The 14,539-nt window shown below is 44.2% G+C and overlaps 1 long non-coding RNA gene across 1 annotated transcript; it reads left to right on the top strand.

The window, feature by feature from the left end:
• The first annotated feature begins 1,813 nt into the window (after window positions 1-1,813).
• On the top strand, window positions 1,814-13,411 carry LOC147977394 (uncharacterized). The gene is made up of 5 exons (XR_015601892.1): window positions 1,814-2,497; window positions 2,682-2,817; window positions 3,212-3,286; window positions 12,802-13,171; window positions 13,290-13,411. It is a non-coding gene; the product is annotated as an uncharacterized LOC147977394 (long non-coding RNA).
• The last annotated feature ends 1,128 nt before the right edge of the window (window positions 13,412-14,539 follow it).

Genomic DNA, 14,539 nt, shown 5'->3' with positions numbered 1-14,539 from the left:
TAGCTAAGGTTTGTTGACGATCCCTGGCTACATTCCCATGAACATCATAATTAGTACCTGCGACTCCTACTTTGACCGCTTTGCATATTGGCTTTATATTATCTATGAGTTTCGATCCTTTTGTTCGAAATTTCTTCGTTTGTACCGAAGAGGAACCACCCGCCCCCACCCACCCCCTTCCCTTTCGTGTTCAGGAAGAAGAAAGTGCGGGCGTCCTTTGGGCCGTGCCAGTGTGGCTTGGGCCGTATTGCTTTCGGGGCAGAGCAACTTTTTCAGTTCAACAGGAAGTCATGGAACCTCGTCGCCTTTAGCTTGTTGTACTTATTCGGCCCCCCGCTGCTCAGAGACTGTGCGTCCAAGGTAGCAGCATCTCTCCCGACGGACAACGAACCAGAGATGAGATGAGGTGACCCACCCTTGGATCCAGCATACCACATCAGCTTGTCTTCTTTAATCAATATAATCATGATCGTTTTTTAGCTGGCATAATAGATTTTTCGTTTATATAACTCTAGTCAAGTAGATTCCGTCGAATAGTTGTTTTTCAAAACTTTGGCAAGAGCGTTTCCTATCTGCCTATCTATTAGGAGGGAAAAAACCCATTTTTTTGGCCGAAGCCCGGTTACAAATGGATGTGATGGCCTTAGCCTCTGTCATCCTGAACAACTCTAGAAGATGCCAGCTCTCTCGTTCTGATCGACTCCTCAATCCTAAAAAACGTGTCATGGACAGCTAAATAATTGTTATCAAACCCCTCCTGTTCCTATCTTTCCAAATTTGTCGAAAAGTGTAAGCAACTATTCCATCAAACTTTCTCCGGTTGGCCTTAGGGATTTTTTAGGCCCAATCGGGCCACCAGGAGTAAACCAAACCTTCCATAGGCGATATGGTCGCAAAACCAGACCAAGTTGGTATCCTCCAAACCTGGCAAGCAAAGGAACAGTTTGAAGAAGATGCCCCACCAACTCCCCTAAAAGAAAAACCTCCTTCCGTGAACCTCGCATCGAGCAGATCGCGCTCCCCTTGCCATCCTCGCCGAAGCAGCTTGTCCATGGTCAGAACTCAGAACCATCCCATGCGACAGATTTTCTGCCAATGCCTTCCAGAAGGTTTGGAGGCAAGTGCTGAGTAAGAGAGCCTCCGAACATTGCTTTGTGGATGGCACCTCTGCAGGAAATTCTGTACACGGGAGAGAATTTTTGGCACGGTGGAGAGGATTTGTGGCATGCGGGTGCATGGCTCCACGCACGTCTTTTTTTCTTTTGGCTTTTGATTTTCAATCTTTCATATGTATTAGTAAGCGTGCACGTGCAACGCACGTATCATAATTTATAAAAAAATCTATTTTAAATCTTATTTTTAGTGATTTTTTTATCGAGCCATCGAAATATGTCTCATGCCCAACAATGAGAGTGCGCGTGTAATACACAACCGACAACACATGTCTTCACAATAAATTCACGATCACATAACTTTATTATAATTTGTTACATAATTTTTTTAAAAACAACAACTAAACAACATTATGCACTACGCCCTCTGTAAACTAAACTGAAAAAATGTCTTATATTAACATATAAAGGTAATATTTATCGAGGAGATCCTCCTCCGTCTTCATGTATTTTTAGAGGGATAATAAAATATTGGATTTTTTAGAGAGATACAAATAATTATTGAATCTCAATTGAAAAATGACAAATATATTCATGTTAAATTTAGAAATCATAAATCCAAATAAAAAAGGTGATTTTTTTTAAAAAATAAACATGCTAATATCACTCAACTTAGTCTTAGTCAACTGAAATCTAACTACACCTTTACAAATACTTTAATTTTTGATATGATTCATTCGTTGCCTACCTAGCAGCTAGCTTGGTTTCCGATTCAAGAACACAATCGTGAATTAGCAGGTAAAAAAAACTCAGCCGAGCGCTAGGCATCCAGCATCAGACGAACGGCTGGGCTGGATTGATCGGACTTTTGATAATTTTCTGGCCCATATCAATGGACAGGGAGACGGTTCCCTCAGTTAGGCCCCTCGCACCGTCACCTACCTACCTACCCACCGCTTCACCTAAAAAAAATCCCACCGGCCGTCACATTTCTCCCCGTCGTTCCCCATTCTTCCTTGGTCGTCGCCAGCTCCCTCTCCCCGTCTCCTCGGGCCACCCCTCCCCTTCGTACCCACTGCCACCAAGAGATTCGCAAACCTTTTCTCTTCCCCGCCTTTTCGTCGAATCCGGCCGCCCAAGTGGCGGAGGAGGTCCCCGAGCTCGGCATGCACGGGAGCATCCCAGCGCTAGGCTCCGTCGGAGGTGCGGGACTTCCACGCCCCTGCTCTTCCCCGTCCTTCTTCGAATCTGCTCGCCAAAGTGCCGAAGGATGCGCTCGAGCTCAGCATGCTCACGAGCGACCCAGCGCGGATGCCCGCAACAAGACAACAAGGAGCGGGCGTGGGTGCACAAAAATATATGGGCACAGTTCGATGCCTCCACTGGTATGAGCTATGTTATTGTGAAATGAATTCTCATTGATGTATTGACTGTCAGGATTAATTCTAATTTGATCTTAGTCCTTAGACATTACTTCGTGTCAACTCTGGATTATCCTATCTTTGCACTTAAATTTTAATTCGTACTGTGCAGTTTACCGTGTACTAATGTGACCATAATTTCAATTAGGCGTGCCTTTGTTTGATGTGCTATTCAAGATCCCTGTACAATTGTGTTATTCAAGATACAATGGCACTCGATGATGCTTGCTAAGAAGGTCTGCAGTATCCACTGGACTGTTGCTTGCCAGATGACTGGAAGATGGGTACTTCATCCTCTCTTGTTTGTTCATTTGAAGCGAGATAAATAAGATTCATGCATTGTAATGAAAACTGCAGATTTAGCTAAACTCAACTGATGGTGTAATATCTCTTCCTATGAGCTGCAGTAATGGTATCTTCTGTAGGAGTAATAAGGCATTGCTGCATAAACATACTTGACTTTCAAATGAGCGTGTCAAGAGGTTTAATTAGTGTCGATCCCTACTCTAATTATATCTGGATATATGGTTCCTGTACTATTTGAAACTTATCAATCAGATGTACAGAATAACAGAAATTTGCTAGATAAGCTAACGTTACAAGGGGAAGTAAAATTAAACATTTCATATAGTGATTTGTAATATCTGATATGTCATCATCGTGTGTTTCCTATTGTAGATAAAATTTGGACCATGGCTCGGTATGATCAATTGGAGAAGACATTACTATGACTACAAAGATCTGTTTTTTCAGGTGATGAATTGTAACCTTATATTCTTTATTACTTGGAATTGAAAATCACTGGAAGCAATCCGTAATTACTTCGGAGAGAATCTTTTACTCTTTTCTGTCTTGCTCTTGTTCAGCATAGGATGTATATCATTATCACTATCATGGTGTATTGTTGCCATTCAGGAATCTTCCCATGTAGCAAATTTACCTAGAAAATACAAAACTTTGGCATATCACCATCAGGTGCAGACGTACTCTTTCTCCTAAATACTAGAGCAGTATCCCTACAATCAGATGTACAAAAATTTGCTTGCTAAAAAACTAATCAATAATCCATGAAATTTAACTGGATTAATTAAGGATCAAGCCACTCACCTTGTGGCTACAATCGACCAGATTCATCTCTCCACATTCCTGCATGTGAATAATTGATCAGTGCCCCAAGTCAAAACTACTGCATACCTTATACATGAAGCCTTACTCAAAATTCAGAAAATATGCAGAATATCAATTTTTATTTACATAGCTATCTGCAGTCCTAGACAAAATGTGACCATAATCCACACTACTACACATGAATTAACATATAGCTACCTTATGGGGCCTATATGCCTGATCCTCATATCTTCTTTTTTGGCAAAGAGTTCACAATTTGCACTTATTAGTCTTGAATGGAGAAGATTGCACATGCTATTGTACAACTGGGCAATGGTGTGGAGCTCCATAAGCGACGCCGGCGACTCCAATTGTCCTTCTCGCCTATGCATCCCGACAGAGAAGCTTTAGGAACTATAATCTGTCTACTCCTTGTTCAGGTTCAGTAATGAACATATTATTACACAAATTAATTTAACAAAACTGGATTCTCTTTTTTGGTGATGAAACTGTTGGAAATATGCCCTAGAGGCAATAATAAATTAGTTATTATTATATTTCCTTGTTCATGATAATCGTTTATTATCCATGCTATAATTGTATTGATAGGAAACTCAGATACATGTGTGGATACATAGACAACACCATGTCCCTAGTAAGCCTCTAGTTGACTAGCTCGTTGATCAATAGATGGTTACGGTTTCCTGACCATGGACATTGGATGTCGTTGATAACGGGATCACATCATTAGGAGAATGATGTGATGGACAAGACCCAATCCTAAGCCTAGCACAAAGATCGTGTAGTTCGTTCGCTAAAGCTTTTCTAATGTCAAGTATCATTTCCTTAGACCATGAGATTGTGCAACTCCCGGATACCGTAGGAGTGCTTTGGGTGTGCCAAACGTCACAACGTAACTGGGTGGCTATAAAGGTACACTACAGGTATCTCCGAAAGTGTCTGTTGGGTTGGCACGAATCGAGACTGGGATTTGTCACTCCATGTAAACGGAGAGGTATCTCTGGGCCCACTCGGTAGGACATCATCATAATGTGCACAATGTGATCAAGGAGTTGATCACGGGATGATGTGTTACGGAACGAGTAAAGAGACTTGCCGGTAACGAGATTGAACAAGGTATCGGGATACCGACGATCGAATCTCGGGCAAGTATCGTACCGCTAGACAAAGGGAATTGTATACGGGATTGATTAAGTCCTTGACATCGTGGTTCATCCGATGAGATCATCGTGGAACATGTGGGAGCCAACATGGGTATCCAGATCCCGCTGTTGGTTATTGACCGGAGAACGTCTCGGTCATGTCTGCATGTCTCCCGAACCGGTTATAAAGGAAGTTTGTATGTGGTTACCGAATGTTTTTCGGAGTCCCGGATGAGATCCCCGGACGTCACGAGGAGTTTCGGAATGGTCCGGAGGTAAAGATTTATATATGGGAAGTCCTGTTTTGGTCACCGGACAAGTTTCGGGGTCACCGGTATTGTACCGGGACCACCGGAAGGGTCCCGGGGGTCCACCGGGTGGGGCCACCTGCCCCGGGGGGGGGCACATGGGCTGTAGGGGTGTGCACCTTGGCCTATATGGGCCAAGGGTACCAGCCCCAAGAGGCCCATGCGCCAAAGGATAAGGAAAGGAAGAGTCCTAAAGGGGGAAGGCACCTCCGAGGTGCCTTGGGGAGGAGGGACTCCTCCTAGCCGCACCCTTCCTTGGAGGAAGGGCCAAGGCTGCGCCTCCCCCCTCTCCCTTGCCCCTATATATATGTGGGGGTGGGAGGGCAGCCATACCAATGTTCTGGTGCAGCCCTCTCCCCTCTCCCAAGTACTTCTCCTCTCCCGTGGTGCTTGGCGAAGCCCTGCAGGATTGCCACGCTCCTCCACCACCACCACGCCGTTGTGCTGCTGCTGGATGGAGTCTTCCTCAACCTCTTCCCCTCTCCTTGCTGGATCAAGGCATGGGAGACGTCACCGGGCTGTACGTGTGTTGAACGCGGAGGTGCCGTTCGTTCGGCGCTAGGATCATCGGTGATTTGAATCACGACGAGTACGACTCCATCAACCCCGTTCTCTTGAACGCTTCCGCTTAGCGATCTACAAGGGTATGTAGATGCACTCTCCTTCCCCTCGTTGCTGGTCTCTCCATAGATAGATCTTGGTGACACGTAAGAAATTTTTTGAATTTCTGCTACGTTCCCCAACAGTGGCATCATGAGCTAGGTCTATGCGTAGTTTCTATGCACGAGTAGAACACAAAGTAGTTGTGGGCGTTGATTTTGTTCAATATGCTTGCCGTTACTAGTCTTATCTTGATTCGGCGGCATCGTGGGATGAAGCGGCCCGGACCGACCTTACACGTACTCTTACGTGAGACTGGTTCCACCGACTGACATGCACTAGTTGCATATGGTGGCTAGCGGGTGTCTGTCTCTCCCACTTTAGTCAGATCGGATTCGATGAAAAGGGTCCTTATGAAGGGTAAATAGCAATTGGCATATCACGTTGTGGTTTTTGCGTAGGTAAGAAACGTTCTTGCTAGAAACCCATAGCAGCCACGTAAAACATGCAAACAACAATTAGAGGACGTCTAACTTGTTTTTGCAGGGTATGCTATGTGATGTGATATGGCCAAAAGGATGTGATGAATGATATATGTGATGTATGAGATTGATTATGTTCTTGCAAGGGAATCACGACTTGCATGTCGATGACGTGACAAGATGATCATGGAGCCCCAAGATGGAGATCAAAGGAGCTATATGATATTGGCCATATCATGTCACCATTATTTGATTGCATGTGATGTTTATCATGTTTATACATCTTATTTGCTTAGAACGACGGTAGTAAATAAGATGATCCCTCATTACAATTTCAAGAATGTGTTCTCCCCTAACTGTGCACCGTTGCTAAAGTTCGTCGTTTCGAAGCACCACGTGATGATCGGGTGTGATAGATCCTTACGTTCACATACAACGGGTGTAAGACAGTTTTACACATGCAAAACACTTAGGGTTAACTTGACGAGCCTAGCATGTGCATAGACATGGCCTCGGAACACAGAAGACCGAAAGGTCGAGCATGAGTCGTATGGTAGATACGATCAACATGAAGATGTTCACCGACGTTGACTAGTCCGTCTCACGTGATGATCGGACACGGCCTAGTTGACTCGGATCATGTAATCACTTAGATGACTAGAGGGATGTCTATCTGAGTGGGAGTTCATAAGATGAACTTAATTATCCTGAACATAGTCAAAAGGTCTTCGCAAATTATGTCGTAGCTCGCGCTTCAGTTCTACTGTTTAGATATGTTCCTAGAGAAAATTTAGTTGAAAGTTGATAGTAGCAATTATGCGGACTAGGTCCGTAAACTGAGGATTGTCCTCATTGCTTCATAGAAGGCTTATGTCCTTAATGCACCGCTCAGTGTGCTGAACCTCGAACGTTGTCTGTGGATGTTGCGAACATCTGACATACACGTTTTGATGACTACATGATAGTTCAGTGCGTAATGCTAAATGGTTTAGAATTGAGGCACCAAAGATGTTTTTTGAAACGTCGCGAAACATATGAGATGTTTCGAGGGCTGAAATTGGGATTTCAGGCTCGTGCCCACGTCAAGAGGTATAAGACCTCCGACGATTTTCTTAGCCTGCAAACTAAGAGAGAAAAGCTCAATTGTTGAGCTTGTGCTCAGATTGTCTGAGTACATCAATCATTTGAATCGAGTGGGAGTTGATCTTCCAGATGAGACAGTGATGTTTCTCCAAAGTCATTGCCACCAAGCTGCTAGAGCTTCATGATGAACTATAATATATCAGGGACATATATGATGATCCTTGAGATATTCGCGATGTTTGACACCAAAGTAGAAATCAAGAAGGAGCATCAATTGTTGATGGTTGGTAAAACCACTAGTTTCAAGAAGGGCAAGGGCAAGAAGGGATACTTCATGAAACGGCAATTCAGCTGCTGCTCTGGTGAAGAAACCCAAGGTTGAACCCAAACCCGAGACTAAGTGCTTCTGTAATAAGGGAAACAGCCACTGGAGCAGAATTACCCTAGATACTTGGTAGATGAGAAGACTATCGATAGAAGTATATTGGATATACATTATGTTAATGTGTACGTTACTAGTACTCCTAGTAGCACCAGGGTATTAGATACCGGTTCTGTTGCTAAGTGTTAGTAACTCGAAATAAAAGCTACGGACGGAGACTAGCTAAAGGTGAGCTGACGATATGTGTTGGAAGTGTTTCCAATGTTGATATGATCAAGCATCGCACGCTCCCTCTACCATCGAGATTGGTGTTTGCATTGAGCATAGACATGATTGGATTATGTCTATCGCAATACGGTTATTCATTTAAGGAGAATAACGGTTACTCTGTTTATTTGAATAATACCTTCAATGGTCTTGCACCTAAAATGAATGGTTCATTGAATCTCGATCATAGTGATACACATGTTCATGCCAAAAGATATAAGATAGTAATGATAGTACCACCTACTTGTGGCACTGCCACTTAAGTCATATCGGTATAAAACGCATGAAGAAGCTCCATGTTGATGGATCTTTGGACTCACTCATTTTTGAAAGGATTGAGACATGCGAACCATGTTTGTTGGTAGATGTGCATGAAGAAACTCTATACAGATGGATCGTTTGGACTCACTTGATTTTGAATCACTTGAGACATGCAAATCATACAACATGGGCAAGATGACTGAAAGCCTCGTTTTCAGTAAAATGGAACTAGAAAGCAACTTGTTAGAAGTAATACATTTTGATGTGTGCAGTCCAATGAGTGCTGAGGCATGTAGTGGATATCGTTATGTTCTTACTTCACAGATGATTTGAGTAGATGTTGAGTACATTTACTTGATGAATCACGAGTCTGAATTATTGAAAGGTTCAAGTAATTTCAGGGTGAAGTTGAAAGATCGTCGTGACAAGAGGATAAAAGATCTATGATATGATCATAGAGATGAATATCTGAATTACGAGTTTGGCACAGAATTAAGACATTGTGGAAATTGTTTCACAACTAATACAGCCTGGAACACCATAGTGTGATGGTGTGTCCGAGCATCATAACTGCACCCTATTGGATATGATGCATACCATGATGTCTCTTATCGAATTACCATAATAGTTTATGGGTTAGGCATTAGAGACAACCACATTCACTTTAAAAGGGGCACCACGTAATTCCGATGAGATGACACCGTATGGTTTAGAGAAACCTAAGCCGTCATTTCTAAAAGTTTGGGGCTGCGACGCTTATGTGAAAAAGTTTCAGGCTGATAAGCTCGAACCCAAAGCGGATAAATGCATCTTCATAGGACACCCAAAACAGTTGGGTATACCTCCTGTCTCAGATCCGAAAGCAATAAGGGATTGTTTCTAGAATCGGGTCCTTTCTCGAGGAAAAGTTTCTCTCGAAAGAATTGAGTGGGAGGCTGGTGGAGACTTGATGAGGTTATTGAACCGTCTCTTCAACTAGTGTGTGGCAGGGCACAGGAAGTTGTTCCTGTGGCACCTACACCAATTGAAGTGGAAGCTTATGATAGTGATCATGAAACTTCACATCAAGTCACTACCAAACCTCGTGGGATGACAAGGATGCGTACTACTTCAGAGTGGTACGTAATCCTGTCTTGGAAGTCATGTTGCTAGACAACAATGAACCTACGAGCTATGGAGAAGCGATGGTGGGCCCGGATTCCGATAAATGGCTCGAGGCCATAAAATCCGAGAGAGGATCCATGTATGGAAACAAAGTGTAGACTTTGACAGAACTACTTGATGGTCGTGAGGCTGTTGAGTACAGATGAATTTAAAAGGAAGACGGACAATGATGGTAAGTATCACCATTAAGAAAGCTCGACTTGTCGTTAAGATGTTTTCCGACAAGTTCAAGGAGTTGACTACGATGCGACTTTCTCACTCGTAGCGATGCTAAGAGTCTGTTGGAATTATATTAGCGATTACTGCATTATTTATGAAATCTTGCAGGTAGGATGTCAAAACATTGTTTCCTCGATGATTTTCTTGAGGAAAGGTTGTATGTAATACAACCGGAAGGTTTTGTCAATCCTGAAAGATGCTAATAAGTATGCAAAGCTCCAGCTATCCTTCTAAGGACTAGAGTAAGCATCTCGGAGTTGGAATGTATGCTTTGATGAGATGATCAAAGATTTTGGGTTTATACAAAGTTTATGAGAAACTTGTATTTCCAAAGAAGTGAATGGGAGCACTATAGAATTTCTGATGAGTATATGTTGTTGACATATTATGGATCAGAAATGACATAGAATTTCTGGAAAGCATATAGGGTTATTTGGAAAGTGTTTTTCAATGGAAAACCTGGATTAAGCCACTTGAACATTGAGCATCAAGATCTATAAGGATAGATCAAAACGCTTAATGGTACTTTCAAATGAGCACATACCTTGACATGATCTTGAAGGTGTTCAAGATGGATCAGTCAAAGAAGGAGTTCTTGCCTGAGTTGTAAGGTATGAAGTTAAGACTTAAAGCTCGACCATGGCAGAATAGAGAGAAAGGACGAAGGTCGTCCCCTATGCTTAAGACATAGGCCCTACAGTATGCTATGCTGTGTACCGCACCTGAAATGTGCCTTGCCATGAGTCAGTCAAGGGGTACAAGAGTGATCCAAGAATGGATCACAAGACAGCGGTCAAAGTTATCCTTAGTAACTAGTGGACTAAGGAATTTTCTCGATTATGGAGGTGGTAAAAGAGTTCGTCGTAAAGGGTTACGCCGATGCAAACTTTGACACTAATCCAGATTATTCTGAGTAGTAAACTGGATTCATATAGTAGAACAGTTATTTGAAATGGCTCCAAATATAGCGTAGAAGCTGCATCTACAAGATGACATAGAGATTTGTGAAGTACATACGGATCTGAAAGATTCAGACCCGTTGACTAAAACCTCTCTCACAAGCAACATGATCAAACCCAGAACTCATTGAGTGTTAATCACATAGTGATGTGAACTAGATTATTGACTCTAGTAAACTCTTTGGATGTGGGTTACATGGCGATGTGACCTGTGAGTGTTAATCACATGGTGATGTGAACTAGATTATTGACTCTAGTGCAAGTGGGAGACTGTTGGAAATATGCCCTAGAGGCAATAATAAATTAGTTATTATTATATTTCCTTGTTCATGATAATCGTTTATTATCCATGCTATAATTGTATTGATAGGAAACTCAGATACATGTGTGGATACATAGACAACACCATGTCCCTAGTAAGCCTCTAGTTGACTAGCTCGTTGATCAATAGATGGTTACGGTTTCCTGACCATGGACATTGGATGTCGTTGATAACGGGATCACATCATTAGGAGAATGATGTGATGGACAAGACCCAATCCTAAGCCTAGCACAAAGATCGTGTAGTTCGTTCGCTAAAGCTTTTCTAATGTCAAGTATCATTTCCTTAGACCATGAGATTGTGCAACTCCCGGATACCGTAGGAGTGCTTTGGGTGTGCCAAACGTCACAACGTAACTGGGTGGCTATAAAGGTACACTACAGGTATCTTCGAAAGTGTCTGTTGGGTTGGCACGAATCGAGACTGGGATTTGTCACTCCATGTAAACGGAGAGGTATCTCTGGGCCCACTCGGTAGGACATCATCATAATGTGCACAATGTGATCAAGGAGTTGATCACGGGATGATGTGTTACGGAACGAGTGAAGAGACTTGCCGGTAACGAGATTGAACAAGGTATCGGGATACCGACGATCGAATCTCGGGCAAGTATCGTACCGCTAGACAAAGGGAATTGTATACGGGATTGATTAAGTCCTTGACATCGTGGTTCATCCGATGAGATCATCATGGAACATGTGGGAGCCAACATGGGTATCCAGATCCCGCTGTTGGTTATTGACCGGAGAACGTCTCGGTCATGTCTGCATGTCTCCCGAACCCGTAGGGTCTACACACTTAAGGTTTGATGACGCTAGGGTTATAAAGGAAGTTTATATGTGGTTACTGAATGTTGTTCGGAGTCCCGGATGAGATCCCCGGACGTCACGAGGAGTTCCGGAATGGTCCGGAGGTAAAGATTTATATATGGGAAGTCCTGTTTTGGTCACCGGACAAGTTTCGGGGTCACCGGTATTGTACCGGGACCACCGGAAGGGTCCCGGGGGTCCACCGGGTGGGGCCACCTGCCCCGGGGGGGGGGGGCCACATGGGCTGTAGGGGTGTGCACCTTGGCCTATATGGGCCAAGGGCACCAGCCCCAAGAGGCCCATGCGCCAAAGGATAAGGAAAGGAAGAGTCCTAAAGGGGGAAGGCACCTCCGAGGTGCCTTGGGGAGGAGGGACTCCTCCTAGCCGCACCCTTCCTTGGAGGAAGGGCCAAGGCTGCGCCTCCCCCCCTCTCCCTTGCCCCTATATATATGTGGGGGTGGGAGGGCAGCCATACCAATGTTCTGGTGCAGCCCTCTCCCCTCTCCCAAGTACTTCTCCTCTCCCGTGGTGCTTGGCGAAGCCCTGCAGGATTGCCACGCTCCTCCACCACCACCACGCCGTTGTGCTGCTGCTGGATGGAGTCTTCCTCAACCTCTCTCTCTCTCCTTGTTGGATCAAGGCATGAGAGACGTCACCGGGCTGTACGTGTGTTGAACGCGGAGGTGCCGTCCGTTCGGCGCCAGGATCATCGGTGATTTGAATCACGACGAGTACGACTCCATCAACCCCGTTCTCTTGAACGCTTCCGCTTAGCGATCTACAAGGGTATGTAGATGCACTCTCCTTCCCCTCGTTGCTGGTCTCTCCATAGATAGATCTTGGTGACACGTAGGAAAATTTTTAAATTTCTGCTACGTTCTTCAACAGAAACTGTAGCAACATTAGCACGGTTTTTGTCAATACTACAAAAGAGGGGGATAGTTGATCGTTGGAAACACCATTGACACAGGCTTGACGCACAACTGGGTTATAGATCAATTGTCTTCCCACTTCAGTAACACCATGATCTTGTACTTGCTTTTTGAAAATCATGGACGAACAACCTGTGATCTGGTACCAATTTTTGGCACAACCATGAACTCCCAAAGCGATTCACCAGAGTGATTTATGCTTTCTGACAGGTATGCACATATAAGATGGATTTCTTCTGAACCGATTGGATGCATACGGCAACATGGGCGTACACAAGCGCTAGCCTAAGCATGCAGGTAGATATTATAGACATCTTGTTGATGCAGGTGTGCAAGGATGCAATATTCATGACCGAGCGCAACGTCGGTGGATCTGTATCTTTGGGCTCAGAATTTTGAAAGAAAGGGGATGTGGAAAACAATAAGAGGGGAGCTCTACCTCCAGCAGCACTTTCCCGGTCGTCGGCGTCGTGCTTCCAGCTACGGCCGCTGCAGACGATGGCGGGCAGCAGCCGCCGACGCCTTCCGGCGCGGCTGTGCACAACTTCCCGATGAGCACCGTGGACTGGATGCTCTGGAGGTTGCGTCCTCGAGTGCCTTGAGATTTTCCTGCTACTGCTTAACGTACTTAGTTGGCCAATCAGTTTAGAAAATTATTTGGCCAATCAGTTAAGAAAATTATTTTGTTGGATACGTAGGTATGTGCAAGAAGAGGAGCCGACCTTCTCGAAGCCGGGGATGACAGTGGATAACTCAATGAATCGTCGGTTGATCTTCTCTCGGCGCTTCCGCTTCTGCTCCGCTGCAAGAGAGAGGAGCGGTAGGGGCAGAACCGAAGGACGGTGAGGAGGGAGCGGCGGGTCTGCGGGTAGACCAGACGGGGGCGGCATCGAGAGTCTGCCTGCAGGACGGACGGCTGCCGAGGGGCGGCGATGAGGGGAGGAGGCGGTAGGGCGTCGGGGAGGTTGGGGATGGAGCAAATCTGTGCGAATTCGAGGGGAGGGAGGTTGAGGATGATCCTGAAATTACGGATCACATCGGTCATCAGGGGGGAGCGCGTGACCATGGTCTGCCGTGGCAGAACATTAAATCACAGCCGTTCAATCGGTTGGCAGACCATCGGGTCATTATATACTGTTAGATTTGACTAAATGGATTAGATCTGAGGGTTCTGATTGTTCTGTGTACACTTGTTTGGGTGGTTGTAAAATAACTCTAGTTTGCTCTTTTAATAGTAGTATAGATTGAACGAAAAGTCCCAATTATGTTCTGTTTTTGTACTCGTATTTATCAGGATTAAGGCTTTCAAATAAGATCTATTTTGAATATGTTTTGATGAATTAAAAAATCTGAAGTTTCAAAATTTAAAACTTAGGACGAGCGACCGACAAAATCGCAAATTTAGTACCTGCAACCAACAAAATAATCGCTTAAAGTTTCAACCATGAAATTTAATAAGAATGAGCGAGAAAAATGTGTGTTTCAGATGCAACATTATAATTTTCAAAGATTAAAAATTGAAACCTACTGTGCCCTAATGTTAGATCCAACTACTTTGCAGATGGCGAGGCAATAAGCTGGTCGGGAAGGGATGGGCCTTTGCGTGCGACCCGCACCTGCGTCATGAGTCGTAGGGTGGCCAAACCTTAGACTTGCCGAGCATGAGGTTCCCTATCACGTAATAGCCGATGTAATGGTGAAAGCCATGGTGGTGGCAACAAGACTAAGTTTTCATCCTTTTGATGGACACTTGAAACGCCGGTGTAATAATCGGTTCCTTTCAACCTCATTTTGTCCTGTATAGTGACTGTCAATACGATGGAAGTTCATCCTTTTGATGTAGGTTTTGAAACAACCTCAAAATTTTCATGTATTGTGGGATTGACACTAGCAAATTATATCTTTGACTCATGGAGAGAGGCAATACATGCCCAAACGTTTTGTTTCT

This window comes from Triticum urartu, chromosome 4A, assembly GCF_056163025.1.
Source record: "Triticum urartu cultivar PI428250 chromosome 4A, HENAU_Tu73, whole genome shotgun sequence".
Classification (NCBI taxonomy): domain Eukaryota; kingdom Viridiplantae; phylum Streptophyta; class Magnoliopsida; order Poales; family Poaceae; genus Triticum; species Triticum urartu.
Note: the sequence above shows the minus strand (reverse complement) of the source record. Positions and strands in the feature narration are given on the sequence as shown.